This window comes from Ranitomeya variabilis, chromosome 3, assembly GCF_051348905.1.
Source record: "Ranitomeya variabilis isolate aRanVar5 chromosome 3, aRanVar5.hap1, whole genome shotgun sequence".
Lineage (NCBI taxonomy): Eukaryota > Metazoa > Chordata > Amphibia > Anura > Dendrobatidae > Ranitomeya > Ranitomeya variabilis.
Window position 1 is genome coordinate 361,837,675 of NC_135234.1, and position 13,700 is coordinate 361,851,374.

Genomic DNA, 13,700 nt, shown 5'->3' on the forward strand with positions numbered 1-13,700 from the left:
CTCTGGGGCGCTGCATTGTCCCACATGCACAATCTGTACAACACCTGGTTTTATACATCAGCAGTTAATACAATTGATAACACCAATGTATTCGGAAAAATTGGATTTTTTTGCGCACCCGTAGACTTGAATGGGTGAGTGCTATACAGAAGACACTGGTGCGGCTGCCATTTTGTTTTGCGTGGACATTCGGTCAGAATCGATTATCTGATCAGCCCTACTGAATAACATTGGTCCGAGGGCTGACTATGTTTTTCACAGGCATTTTTTCATATGGTCACGTGTGGGCTTAGGTTTCTTTTACACTTCCGTCGGAACGGGGCCGTCACGAAGCGTTGGCGCGACGTACCGATGGAAGTGTTTGCTTTCACATTTCCGTCTGCGTTGCCGAGCAGGAAAGATTGTGAGAGTGATACTTCCTGCTGGGCATGCGCAGAGTGAAACACTGGATGCGGCGTACGGAAAAACGTTCCCTTGAACGTTTTTCCGAGACGACGGTTTGCCAAAACCCGACGCATCCAGTGGACGACGCATGCAACGTATGGCCATACGTCACTAATGCAAGTCTATGGAGAAAAAACGCATCCTGCGGGCAACTTTGCAGGATGCGTTTTTTCTCCAAAACGACGCATTGCGACGTTGGACAAATGATGGAAATGTGTAAGAAGCCTTAGCCTGTTCACATCTGTGACGGAGACAACGTGCGGTAATATACGGGCGCTGTAGTGTACAATTCTGTCAGAACTTAGTCTGCGCTCACACCGTCTTGCCATGTTGCTGTTTTACCTTGACGACAAAAAATAAAACGTGGCCACAATGTGTGAACAGCTAATTATGCCACAAGTCGATAGGATAGAAAACTACTGCTAAAACCGCATGTAATCACATCGTCGTTTTTTTTTTAAGTAGGAAAACTGACACCAGGATTAAACTATGACCAGAAAGTGAGAAAAGCCGCACTGTTAATAAAGCCCGGCGGGGCTGTGTGTGGACAGGTAGCAGATGGCAGCCAGCGTTAGTCACCACACAGGAGCCAGGTACCAGGCTGCCCCTTGTCACTGCCCATCCCCGCCCCGGTCACGCAGCACACACTGGTGGGCGCGGCCTATGCTAAGGAGCCGTACCTCAGGAATGAGGCCAGTCCTCTGCTGTATGCTGTTAGTCATTTCCTCTGAGTGGCCACATTACACGCGTGTCTGTCTCCGGAGTCTCTTCACTTTCCTCACAGCCAGGAGGGCAGCCGTGTGGTACCAGCGCCAGGAGTAGAGGTGAGTGCCAGTGCCTCAGACACAATGGGGTCTGCCTCACACAGGGGAGAGCCTACCTGTCTGCTGTGGGGCCATTAGTCAGGAAGCTGCAGAACCTCTTCATGTATGGACTGATGGGGAGACATGTCTGTCCTCAGCCCTTCTGGGCCACAGTTTTCTATTAGTCCAGGTGATTTGTGTTGTCACCTGTGATCTCTTCTGCCTCTATAGCGGCAACATATTCCGCAGCGCAGTACAGAGACTGTGATCACCACAGATCTGAGCTGTAATATTCAGCCAGATTAGAGAATGAGTGTATAATTTACCCAACATGGAAGGTGTGCTAGATGAGACCCCCACCTCACATGGAAGGTGTGCTAGATAAGACCCCCACCTCACATGGAAGGTGTGCTAGATGAGACCCCCACCTCACATGGAAGGTGTGCTAGATGAGACCCCCACCTCACATGGAAGGTGTGCTAGATGAGACCCCCACCTCACATGGAAGGTGTGCTAGATGAGACCCCCACCTCACATGGAAGGTGTGCTAGATGAGACCCCCACCTCACATGGAAGGTGTGCTAGATGAGACCCCCACCTAACATGGAAGGTGTGCTAGATGAGACCCCCACCTAACATGGAAGGTGTGCTAGATGAGACCCCCACCTAACATGGAAGGTGTGCTAGATGAGACCCCCACCTAACATGGAAGGTGTGCTAGATGAGACCCCCACCTAACATGGAAGGTGTGCTAGATGAGACCCCCACCTAACATGGAAGGTGTGCTAGATGAGACCCCCTGTATGTACACCCTAGGTGGTGGTGTAGCAGAGCTGGGGGGGCTTTATCAGATCTTTAGTGTCCCCCTCCAGTGTTGCTCTCCTGCCCAATGTGACATATGGCGGGTAGAGACATACGTTCTTAGGTGGCCATACAATGCCCAGCAGGTATCTGCCAGCTCTAATGTTTCTTGAGGATCTGTGCCTAAGTGCAGTCTCTGCTATAGTAGACCCCCCCAGCTACAGTTTCCATCATTACAGGGGTTCTCGGTCCTTGCGTGTGCCATAAATCTGATAAATGGAGGGTCCCATCCTATCTGTGGGGAATTCTGACTTGTAAGACAAGGTCTCTAGCAATGGCCACTAATGGGATAGGCGATGGCTCGGGTGTGCTTGGCTGTTTCTGTGGCTTCTATAGCCTAGTGAAGGTGGCCTAGTGTGATGCTGCCTCTGGCTTGTAGAATGGGTCAGGGGATCCCTGATCTCCCATTGTGTGGGCATAGCAGAGTAGGAATCCCACCTATCAGACATTTATGGCCTTGGAAGTTGACAGTAAAGCTTCTGCTGTGAAAAGAAGTGATCTATTCTCGGGATAGGTGATTTGTCCAATAGGGGTCTGACCACTGGGACCCCCATGAATGGACAGAACTCATCCCTATTATAATGGAGGCGTATGCTCGTCCTGCATTACATTCATTCTCTATGGGGCTGGTTAGCACTGCTATTGACTTTCTCTGGCAGCCCCATGGCGAATGAATGGCGCAGGAGTTGGGCATTCAAAGTGCCACGCCATTTTGTAACCGAGATAAGAGCCCTGTCTTGGATACAAATTCCCTAGGCCGCGGCAGTCTAATCCCCACAGATCAGCAACTTATCACCTAGTCTGTGGGTAGCTGATATTTTGTTTTAACCCAACAACTTCTTTAATGATGAAGATCATTGCGTCACTATACCATTTATGCCTTCAGGGGCCCTGCAATGAAACCTTTTATAGATCTCAAAGACGGTCAGCAGTAGTAGGTTGGACAGCCAGGTGTATATTTTCATCTTCTTAATATTGTGTCGGTATTAGTGATAAGCGAACGTTCTGGGATAAGGTGTTATCTGAGCATGCTTGTGTGCTAACCGAGTGTCTTCGGCATGCTCGAATAATATGTTCGAGTCCCCGCAGCTGCATGTATCACGGCTGTTCGACAGCTGCAACACATGTGGGAATTGCCTACTTGCATGGATTAAGGGACATGCAGCTGCAGGGACTCGGAACATATTATTCGAGCACATGAGCATGCTCAGATAACACCTAATCCCAGCACGTTCGCTCATCACTAGTCGTTGTTACTATGTATAGAAGGAAAACAAAGGGTGTAGACGTTGGCTCTGCGTCTCCGGGATAAGCAGCCTGATGTGCCAGATGCTGGAAAAGTTGAAGGTAATTGTAGGTCTGAGTCATGTTGTACCTGTGGTATGCCCACAGGGGGAGCTCTTCATAATGGAACTGAATGCTAAATCCGCTGCGCTCACTGCCAAGACAATCACTTTAATGTTTTATTTCTTTTTCTTCTCTGTTGCTACTGACAAGTATAAACCGATCTGACAAGGATGACTAAGACCATTTCACAAACTGATCACACAATAACTGTCCCATCCATAATAACCTCTGTTGGATGTGCCAATATCCAGGGTGAAGAGAAGCCGCTCTGGATGTCCTGCACTTAGTGGTTATTTCATGTAAATATTTGTAAGGTTTGTTTGTAATCTATTATTTCCTTTTATTTTGTTATAGAGGTGATCCAAGTGTGATATCATTGTATGACTGGTTGAGGAACATTTTTTTTTTCCTAGTTACTTTGTCTATATCTGTTAACAATCCGTTTCCTCTCATCTATATAACCTGTAGTTTTCGGGTCTATGGGCAGGAAGTTGGCTGGTGCAGGAAGTGTATGTGGCCCTGTCTGTAATATTTATCTCTACAGTACAAGTGCAGCAGTTGAGAGCTCGTTCCTTCAGGACACAGAATCTATAATCTAAGCCATGTGTGTAAGCTCAATATTTGTAACATTACAGTATGTAGAGTTTTGTGTAAGAAACAAATGTACTACAGAACATAAAATTTAGCCCGGAAAAACGAGTCCTTTTGGGGAGAGGAAACCTCCTATATTGCTATAGATATAGCTTACTGTATCAGTATGGGTGAAGTACATCCGTTACATGGTTAGATATTTACAAGTTACTTTCAGCAGATCAGAAGACCATCCACTTTTTGTGGTCAGAGGTGATATCCTATTTTAATGTATCTGAGGAGGGAGTTGGATCCACTCTGAAACGAGTAATACAAAAAAGGAAAACCTTCATCTTTGGACATGTCTCGCCCACAGGCAGCGCCCAATATATTTCGTAATTTGTATTTTTTTTGATTGTCAAATGTTCATTCCAATTCCAGCAGCATATATGCATGGGATCAGCGGTCACAGCGGTGTCTAGTGGACTCGCGCACCGGCTCCAGTGGTGTGCCTGCTATGCACAGGTCGCAACTGTTTCTAGTGGACTCGTGCACCGTCTCCAGTGGTGTGCCTGCAAGGCACAGGTCGCAACTGTCTCTAGTGGACTCGTGCACCGTCTCCAGTGGTGTGCCTGCTATGCACAGGTCGCAGCTGTCTCTGGACTCGCGCACCGTCTCCAGTGGTGTGACTTCTATGCACAGGTCGCAACTGTCTCTAGTGGACTCGTGCACCGTCTCCAGTGGTGTGCCTGCTATGCACAGGTCGCAGCTGTCTCTAGTGGACTCGCGCACCTTCTCCAGTGGTGTGCCTGCTATGCACAGGTCACAGCTGTCTCTAGTGGACTTGCGCACCTTCTCCAGTGGTGTGCCTGCTATGCACAGGTTGCAGCTGTCTCTAGTGTACTCGCGCACTCTCTCCAGTGTTGTGCCTGCTATGCACAGGTCGCAGCTGTCTCTAGTGGACTTGCGCACCTTCTCCAGTGGTGTGCCTGCTATGCACATGGCGCAGCTGTCTTTAGTGTACTCGCGCACTCTCTCCTGTGTTGTGCCTGCTATCCACAGGTTGTAGCTGTCTCTAGCAGACTCGCGCACTCTCTCCGGTGTTGTCTGCTAAGCACAACATCCCCAGGTGAGCAGTGCACAATCTTATATTGAAAAAAGCTGCTCCACAAGTTTTACACAAGGAGCGCTTTCTCTATTTTCTTATTACTGTTTATTCTTCTTGCGTTTTCCAGTCAAAAGACGCTTTTTACTTTACAATACAAGGCAATAGAAAGGTTCAGAAGACACAAAGATGTTTTTTGGACTGGAAAACGACAGTAAAAAAAAAAAACTTGAGAAAAACCTCTAAAAAAAAAAAATAAATAAATAAAAAAATAAAAACTTAGTTTTTCCTATCAGGAGAACACTGGGAGCAAAAGCACAAGTGACTCGCCTGCACAGTGGGAACATGAAGCCCATGCCCGGGGAAGGGTGGAACACTGAAGAGGAACGACTGCACTGGGTCTGCGCAGGCGCGAGATTACGGGCCGAAAACCAAACGTCACAGTGATGGTTTGGGAGGCGATTCACAGGATAATGAAGTACGGAGGCAGAGGGATCTTCCAGGCAGTGTCCAGCCCTACCTGGAAGAACTCATGTACATAAACTTATAAAAGATGATTTCTCAGCAACAAGGCATCTGATATGATACATACAAGGCATCTGATATGATACATACAAAGAGGACTGTTTTCAGCAGTCTATAACCTGTATGCCCATATTAATAGAGGACTGTTTTCAGCTGTCTGTAACCTGTATGCCCATATTAATAGAGGACTGTTTTCAGCTGTCTATAACCTGTATGCCCATAATAATAGTTTACATAGCTCAAAGTGGTGACAGATTCCCTTTAAAAGACGTTGTGTGCACATACCCTTTCAGGAATTCTCCCCTGGAGGTCTTTTCACAGCTTGCATATTTGCTGCGGAAAGTTCTGAAAGTGTGGGACTGTCATCTCTGTGACTGCTAAAATATCAGAGTACTGTATTTTGAAGAAAAAAGAACGGCACTGAGTAGCGTGCTTTACTCACTGGTGTGGTGAAGTGGTCTCTGAATCACAGGCCTCAATGCAGGAACGTAGTTCACGGTATTGAAGGTGCATGACATGAAGTGCACATAAGGAAGTCCATTAAAAGAAAGAAAAATTGCAGCAACACTTCAAAATCCAGTGACGAAAAAACTTTAGTCCTTTATTTCAAGCGTATTGCATGGACAAGTTAATGCAAGCAGGTACAGGGCAGATGGTACAGGCAGAGAAACAGGACGACGGCCGTTTCGCGTTATACATGCTTCCACGGGTCCAGATGTATTTTGGCTTTCTCTGGCATACTTATAGACCATAAATGGGGTGTAGGTTGAGCATGCGCACCTCTCGTCCAGTTAAGATGCCTGTTCCTGGAATCGCTGGCTGTCCCACAGTCGGACATTTAGTGGTCAGTAATTTATCTACTATTTGATGGATAGGAAATAACTCCTGATTTTGGACTAACTCTGTGAAATAGACTGTCACCAAGCTTTTCTAACCTCATCTAAGCATAATGTAGTGGCAGATGTCCTGTAGACCTCGAGATTCATGAGCTCCGTTTATTCCCAGCACTGATTGGCAGCTATCTGCCTATGCACAGTATACCCAGAAAGCTGCCAATCGGTGACATGGACTGGGTTCATCATTCAGAGAACTACTAGACCAGCAGCAGGTAAAACAGTGGTTTGTTTTGCTTTCGGGGTGTATGGGGGGGGGGGGGTGTTACCAAAAATAGAGCAAAAAGTCTATGATCTGGGTCTCCGGAATTGGGGTCTTTGTTCCTACACTATGGTACTCACAGATGAGGCAGCGAAAATCTGGTAACTAGTTCTCTTTTAGGGTGGCATATATTTTGGTGACTGGAACATTATTTCAAACTAGATGGCAGCCCGATTCTAAAGAATCGGGAGTCTAGAATCCATATATACTTTATTTATTCAAATGTAAGAATAATACAATTAATAAATAATAGTAAGAAAGAACAAAAAATGGCTGCACTCACCAGCTCTTGACAATTCTTGTTATTTAAGGTACAGTTACACAGGATCCATGAACATGCTTATGAGGGGAGTGATGAAAGACATCAGACAACAACTTTGCGTGTTGTGGCAAATGCCACAACAACGGTTCTTTGCTTAAGAACAATAATGTAAATAATAAATAATATGTATCAATAACTATGTATATTGGTATGTTCTTTCTTGGCACAAATTGCAGGAAGTAGTATTCTAGGCAATTATATATTAGATGGGCATTTCCTGAAGGAAATACATGGTGCTTGAACAGCGCTACCAGCTTTACAGCAGCACTTTTCACACACGGGACTGGGGGGCGCGCTTACTTTTGCACCCGGGGCCGGGGGCGCGCTTACTTTTGCACCCGGGGCCGGGGGCGCGCTTACTTTTGCACCCGGGGCCGGGGGCGCGCTTACTTTTGCACCCGGGGCCGGGGGCGCGCTTACTTTTGCACCCGGGGCCGGGGGCGCGCTTACTTTTGCACCCGGGGCCGGGGGCGCGCTTACTTTTGCACCCGGGGCCGGGGGCGCGCTTACTTTTGCACCCGGGGCCGGGGGCGCGCTTACTTTTGCACCCGGGGCCGGGGGCGCGCTTACTTTTGCACCCGGGGCCGGGGGCGCGCTTACTTTTGCACCCGGGGCCGGGGGCGCGCTTACTTTTGCACCCGGGGCCGGGGGCGCGCTTACTTTTGCACCCGGGGCCGGGGGCGCGCTTACTTTTGCACCCGGGGCCGGGGGCGCGCTTACTTTTGCACCCGGGGGCGCGCTTACTTTTGCACCCGGGGCCGGGGGCGCGCTTACTTTTGCACCCGGGGCCGGGGGCGCGCTTACTTTTGCACCCGGGGCCGGGGGCGCGCTTACTTTTGCACCCGGGGCCGGGGGCGCGCTTACTTTTGCACCCGGGGCCGGGGGCGCGCTTACTTTTGCACCCGGGGCCGGGGGCGCGCTTACTTTTGCACCCGGGGCCGGGGGCGCGCTTACTTTTGCACCCGGGGCCGGGGGCGCGCTTACTTTTGCACCCGGGGCCGGGGGCGCGCTTACTTTTGCACCCGGGGCCGGGGGCGCGCTTACTTTTGCACCCGGGGCCGGGGGCGCGCTTACTTTTGTACCCGGGGCCGGGGGCGCGCTTACTTTTGTACCCGGGGCCGGGGGCGCGCTTACTTTTGCACCCGGGGCCGGGGGCGCGCTTACTTTTGCACCCGGGGCCCGCTTACTTTTGCACCCGGGGCCAGGGGCGCGCTTACTTTTGCACCCGGGGGCGCGCTTACTTTTGCACCCGGGGGCGCGCTTACTTTTGCACCCGGGGGCGCGCTTACTTTTGCACCCGGGGGCGCGCTTACTTTTGCACCCGGGGCCGCGCTTACTTTTGCACCCGGGGGCGCGCTTACTTTTGCACCCGGGGGCGCGCTTACTTTTGGGGCCACACTTACTTTTGGTGGGCGGGGCCCCTTATCCTCCGATTTGGTGGGCGGGGACCCTCGGCCTCCGATTTGGTGGGCGGGGACCCTCGGCCTCCGGTTTGGTGGGCGGGGCCCCTCGGCCTCCGGTTTGGTGGTCGGGGCCCCTCGGCCTCCGGTTTGGTGGTCGGGGCCCCTCGGCCTCCGCTTTGGTGGGCGGGGCGGGGCCCCTCGGCCTCCGCTTTGGTGGGCGGGGCCCCTCGGCCTCCGATTTGGTTGGCGGGGCCCCTCGGCCTCCGATTTGGTGTGTGCTCTGCCTGGGGCCACTGTGCTCTGCCTGGGGCCCCATATGCTGCCTGGGGCCCCTGTGCTCTGCCTGGGGCCCCATATGCTGCCTGGGGCCCCTGTGCTCTGCCTGGGGCCCCATATGCTGCCTGGGGCCCCTGTGTTCTGCCTGGGGCCCCTGTGTTCTGCCTGGGGCCCCTGTGTTCTGCCTGGGGCCCCTGTGCTCTGCCTGGGGCCCCATAAGCTGCCTGGGGCCCCTGTGCTCTGCCTGGGACCACTGTGCTCTGCCTGGGGCCCCATATGCTGCCTGGGGCCCCTGTGCTCTGCCTGGGGCCCCTGTGCTCTGCCTGGGGCCACTGTGCTCTGCCTGGGGCCCCATATGCTGCCTGGGGCCCCTGTGCTCTGCCTGGGGCCCCTGTGCTCTGCCTGGGGCCCCTGTGCTCTGCCTGGGGCCCCATGTTCTGCCTGGGGCCACTGTGCTCTGCCTGGGGCCCCATAGGCTGCCTGGGGCCCTGTGCTCTGCCTGGGGCCCCATAGGCTGCCTGGGGCCCCTGTGCTCTGCCTGGGACCACTGTGCTCTGCCTGGGGCCCCATATGCTGCCTGGGGCCCCTGTGCTCTGCCTGGGGCCACTGTGCTCTGCCTGGGGCCCCATATGCTGCCTGGGGCCCCTGTGCTCTGCCTGGTTGTAGGACACTGGTGACGTCACTTATCTCCGGACATTAGCTCCGGACATTAGCTCCGGACATTAGCTCCGGACATTAGCTCCGGACATTAGCTCCGGACATTAGCTCCGGACATTAGCTCCGGACATTAGCTCCGGACATTAGCTCCGGACATTAGCTCCGGACATTAGCTCCGGACAAAGCCACGGAAGTTGGCACAAATTGCAGGAAGTAGTATTCTAGGCAATTATATATTAGATTAACACCATTAATTTTCTGATCCTCTAGTATTAAAACTTTCCAGTTCCTTACGTATAAAACAGGAAAATTCACTGCAAAATACAGAATAGTATAAGGGCTCTTGTTTTTCATGATATGGGAAAGATGATAAAGCAAGGAAGTGGATTATAGCTGACTAGAGAATTACATGGAGGAAACCTCATGACATCCATTATTTGCATTGTCCCATTTCCTTGTCAGTCAGGAGTAATGTTTTTTCAGTGATGTCCTGTGCTTTTCTCAGCAGTTCTATACATGGCTTGTGTCAGTATCCTGGCCACCCAGGTATATTATGGCCAGGTCAACCAGACACCAGCATGGCCTCCATAGTATTGCCAGTATTTCATTGTGTGGCAGTCTGTTTTAGGTACTTGGTGCAGTTGTTAGAAAGTTTCTTAGAGGACCTGTCACTACTGATGACTTTTGTAGTAAATATTTCTATTCTCCATGAAATAACAATGCTTTACTTAGTCTGCATTGCGCCATTCCACTATCATTCTTCCTAGTAATAAATAAACAAGTGGATAAGTGAGGGTTGTTCCCTGCACACTATTTAGGTTGCAATATACATTATTATTTATTATTATTATTTACATGTCATACATGTCAGTTAGCCAACTATTCGGTGTGCATGGAGCTCATGAGACACTTCTGCAATGGCAAATGTCAGGGAAAAGATACACCAGTGATGCGCACACCTGAAGTAAAACCAGCTTCTATTGGTGTACAAGCATAGAAATATAATATATATATATATATATATATATATATATATATATATATACTCAAAAAAAGGAAAAGCAGCACAAAATAATTGAAAAAAAGTGGACTTTAATGCCTGAACGGCGTGGCAACGTTTCGGATGTGTTATCCTTTGTCATAGGCATGAAAGTCCACTTTTTTTCAATTATTTTGTGCTGCTTTTCCTTTTTTTGAGTTTATTACTTTCTGACCATTGGATTGCTGGTCGGAAGAGCTCTGCATGCCTTGTAAGGTAGTAAATTTGATGCTGTTCCAATTTTTTCACTATATATATAATTTTCAACGAAACGGCCTGAGCTGCACATAGTCTGGTGCAAACATGGGCCAGGTTGACATACCATAAGGTAGACTTAACAGCATAATAATACATCATCTTTTATAATTACTAGCAATGGCACATAGAATTAGTATAAGCCATGCATATAGAGTGCACCATATAATACCCCAATAATCCTAAGGGATAAAGAAATGGTATGCTATATCCCACACCAGGGAGATCAAGGCATACTGGAGATGAGCTACAGAAAGATTGAAATATACTATGAGGCCGGAGTCACACTACCGTATACAGGGCTGGGTTTAGACAAAGTGGGGCCCTGGGCAAAAGTTTAAAGCTCACATATTGCACCATCACACAGAAACGTTTCGGTTATATTTATATTCGCTGAGTTCAGGCCGTTAAACAACCGTGATCGACAATATTGAAGTTGTTCAACGCTTGTTCCTGAGTTTCTTTACACTGCCTAAGGAAGAATGATGGGCACAGATAGTTCTCGAAATAGTATAATGCACTCGCCATGGTCCTTTGTAGAATATATGTGTGTGTGTGTGTGTGTGTGTGTGTGTGTATATAATATAAATAAATAAATATATATGTATTTTCACTCACACTCTCCCAGCCTTTCCTCCGGTTTCATCAGCTCCACTGCTGGCACAGCGCGCTTCATGATGAAGTGACATCATCGTGTACCCACTGAGTCAGAAGCAGGGGGAGTGATAGAAGAGGGAGTGTCAGATGATGCCCTCTCCTCCATCACTTCTTTTAACTATATCGACATCTGTGATGCCGATAAGTTGAATGTGGGGGAGGGGGCGGCGCCGGGTCCCATAGTGGCCAAGTGGTGTGCCACTATTAGTGGCATGCCATTGGCTGGGGGCCCCTGGAAGAGCAAGGATCCTTGGCAGCTGCTTGGTCTGCCTGCCCCTAACGCAAACCCTGATCGTACAACACGTCCGAGTGCTATACAATAAAGCATCGCATAGCACTCGGCCCAGTGTTCTACTATGGGGCAGCACAGATTTGCGATTGTTCTCTCATGCCCGAATCGCCATGCTAGTTTATGGGCGAGAGTGAAACGTTGGACTGCACTCTATCATCCGAGTGCAGTGCGATATACGCCGGCAGCAAAGGAGATGGAGAAATTACCGTATTTTTCAGACTATAAGACGCACCTAGGTTTTAGAGGAGGAAATTAGGAGAAAAAAATGAAGCAAAAGATGTGGTCAATTCTGTACTTAAGATCACCTATCCTGGTAAATATGGTCTCCTCATCCCTATCATGGTATGCATGGCCCTCATCCCTATCCTGGTATGCATGGTCCCATTCTTATTCTGATGTGATTGATTGGCCCCATCCTGTTCCTGGTATCCATGGCCCCATCAGAGAAGATAAAAAAAAAAAAAAAAGAACCCTTTACTCTTGCCTTCCTCCGCTCCCTCGCAGTCGCAGCGTCCTGCTCCGGTGCCAGCAGCTACTTAATGCTTGTAAGCCACGCATGGCAGGGACATCATGCGCTTCTCACAAGCGGAGCACAGCTGCCAGAATACTCACCAGGTGTCCATCGGAGATCGCGGTGAGTACCCATTCCTCTTCAGTAGCTCGCACTGTCAGCCGCCTGCTTCCTTCTGCTGCCAGCGGTCACGTGTGCCGGTGCTTAAAGATACCTGAATATTCATTTTTCTTAAGTAAAGGTTTGTGTTTGTGTTTGTTTTTTTTTAAATCTTTTCTGATGGGGACATGGATACCAGGACTGGGATGGGGCCAATCATACAAGCAAGGGTTGGGGCCAATCAATCATACCGGGATGCCAGAAAGAAATGAATATTCATTGCCCTCCACGCCTATGGGCTTGGAATGCAGTGCATATTCATTTCTCTTTAGCAGCGGGCAGAGGAGTTAGCCGGAGTTAGGGTGGTTTCACACTTGCGTTTTTGTCTGCAGCGTTTTTTGCACAAAAAAACGCATGCTTTTTTTTCCCTATATTTAAAATTGAAAACGCATGCGTTTTTTTGTACGCGTTTGGTCGCGTTTGTTAACGCATGCGTTTTTTTTCTGCATGCGTTCATTTTCAAAAATGCAACCTGTAGTATTTTTTTGCGCGTTTTTTTTGCCGCGAAAAAACGCATGCGTTTTTAAGCACATGCGTTTGTTTGCGTTAAAAACGCATGCGTTTTTGTAGAAAAAAAAACAGAAAACACACTGAAAAGCCACCCACCACCATCAAGGTGATAAAGGGATCCTAACTCTACCCTTAACCTCACCCCTAACCGTTTAATGAACATTTTCTGACATAGTGCCACGTATTTCAGTGCCACGTATTTCAGTGCCACGTATTTCAGTGCCACGTATTTCAGTGCCACGTATCACGTATTTCAGTGCCACGTCTTTCAGTGCCACGTCTTTCAGTGCCACGTACTGTAAATACTATAACTACGTGGTTATACGTGGCACTGAAATATCGTGGCACGTAAATACGTGACACTTAAATGCGTGGCACTGAAATATCGTGGCATTTACGTGAAATACGTGGCACTTAAATACGTGGCACTTAAATACGTGGCACTTAAATACGTGGCACTTAAATACGTGGCACTTAAATACGTGGCACTTAAATACGTGGCACTTAAATACGTGGCACTTAAATACGTGGCACTTAAATACGTGGCACTTAAATACGTGGCACTGAAATATCGTGGCACTTAAATACGTGGCCACTGAAATATCGTGGCACTTATATACGTATATACGTATATAAACGTATTTCAGTGCCACGCATTTCAGGTTAGGGTTAGGGGTAGGGTTAGGGTTTTTTGTTTTTTTCTTGTTTTCTTGTTTTTTTTCTATAAAAACGCATGCGTCTAAAAACGCATGCGTTTTACCGCGTTTACATGCGTTTTTTCACACATGCGTTTTTTTTAAAAACGCATG

The 13,700-nt window shown here is 48.9% G+C and overlaps 1 protein-coding gene across 3 annotated transcripts in view; it reads left to right on the top strand.

The window, feature by feature from the left end:
- The first annotated feature begins 993 nt into the window (after positions 1 to 993).
- FHL3 (four and a half LIM domains 3) overlaps positions 994 to 13,700 on the top strand; it is an 87,500-nt gene continuing 74,793 nt past the window's right edge. Inside the window, exons 1-2 of one of the 3 annotated variants that reach the window (XM_077295899.1) lie at positions 1,160 to 1,268; positions 5,427 to 5,539. The gene's annotated coding sequence lies outside the window, so the exon portion shown is untranslated. Of the gene's footprint in view, positions 1,269 to 5,426; positions 5,540 to 5,587; positions 5,609 to 13,700 lie in introns of those variants that run through there. The other 2 variants (XM_077295897.1, XM_077295898.1) reach the window with 2 other exon arrangements.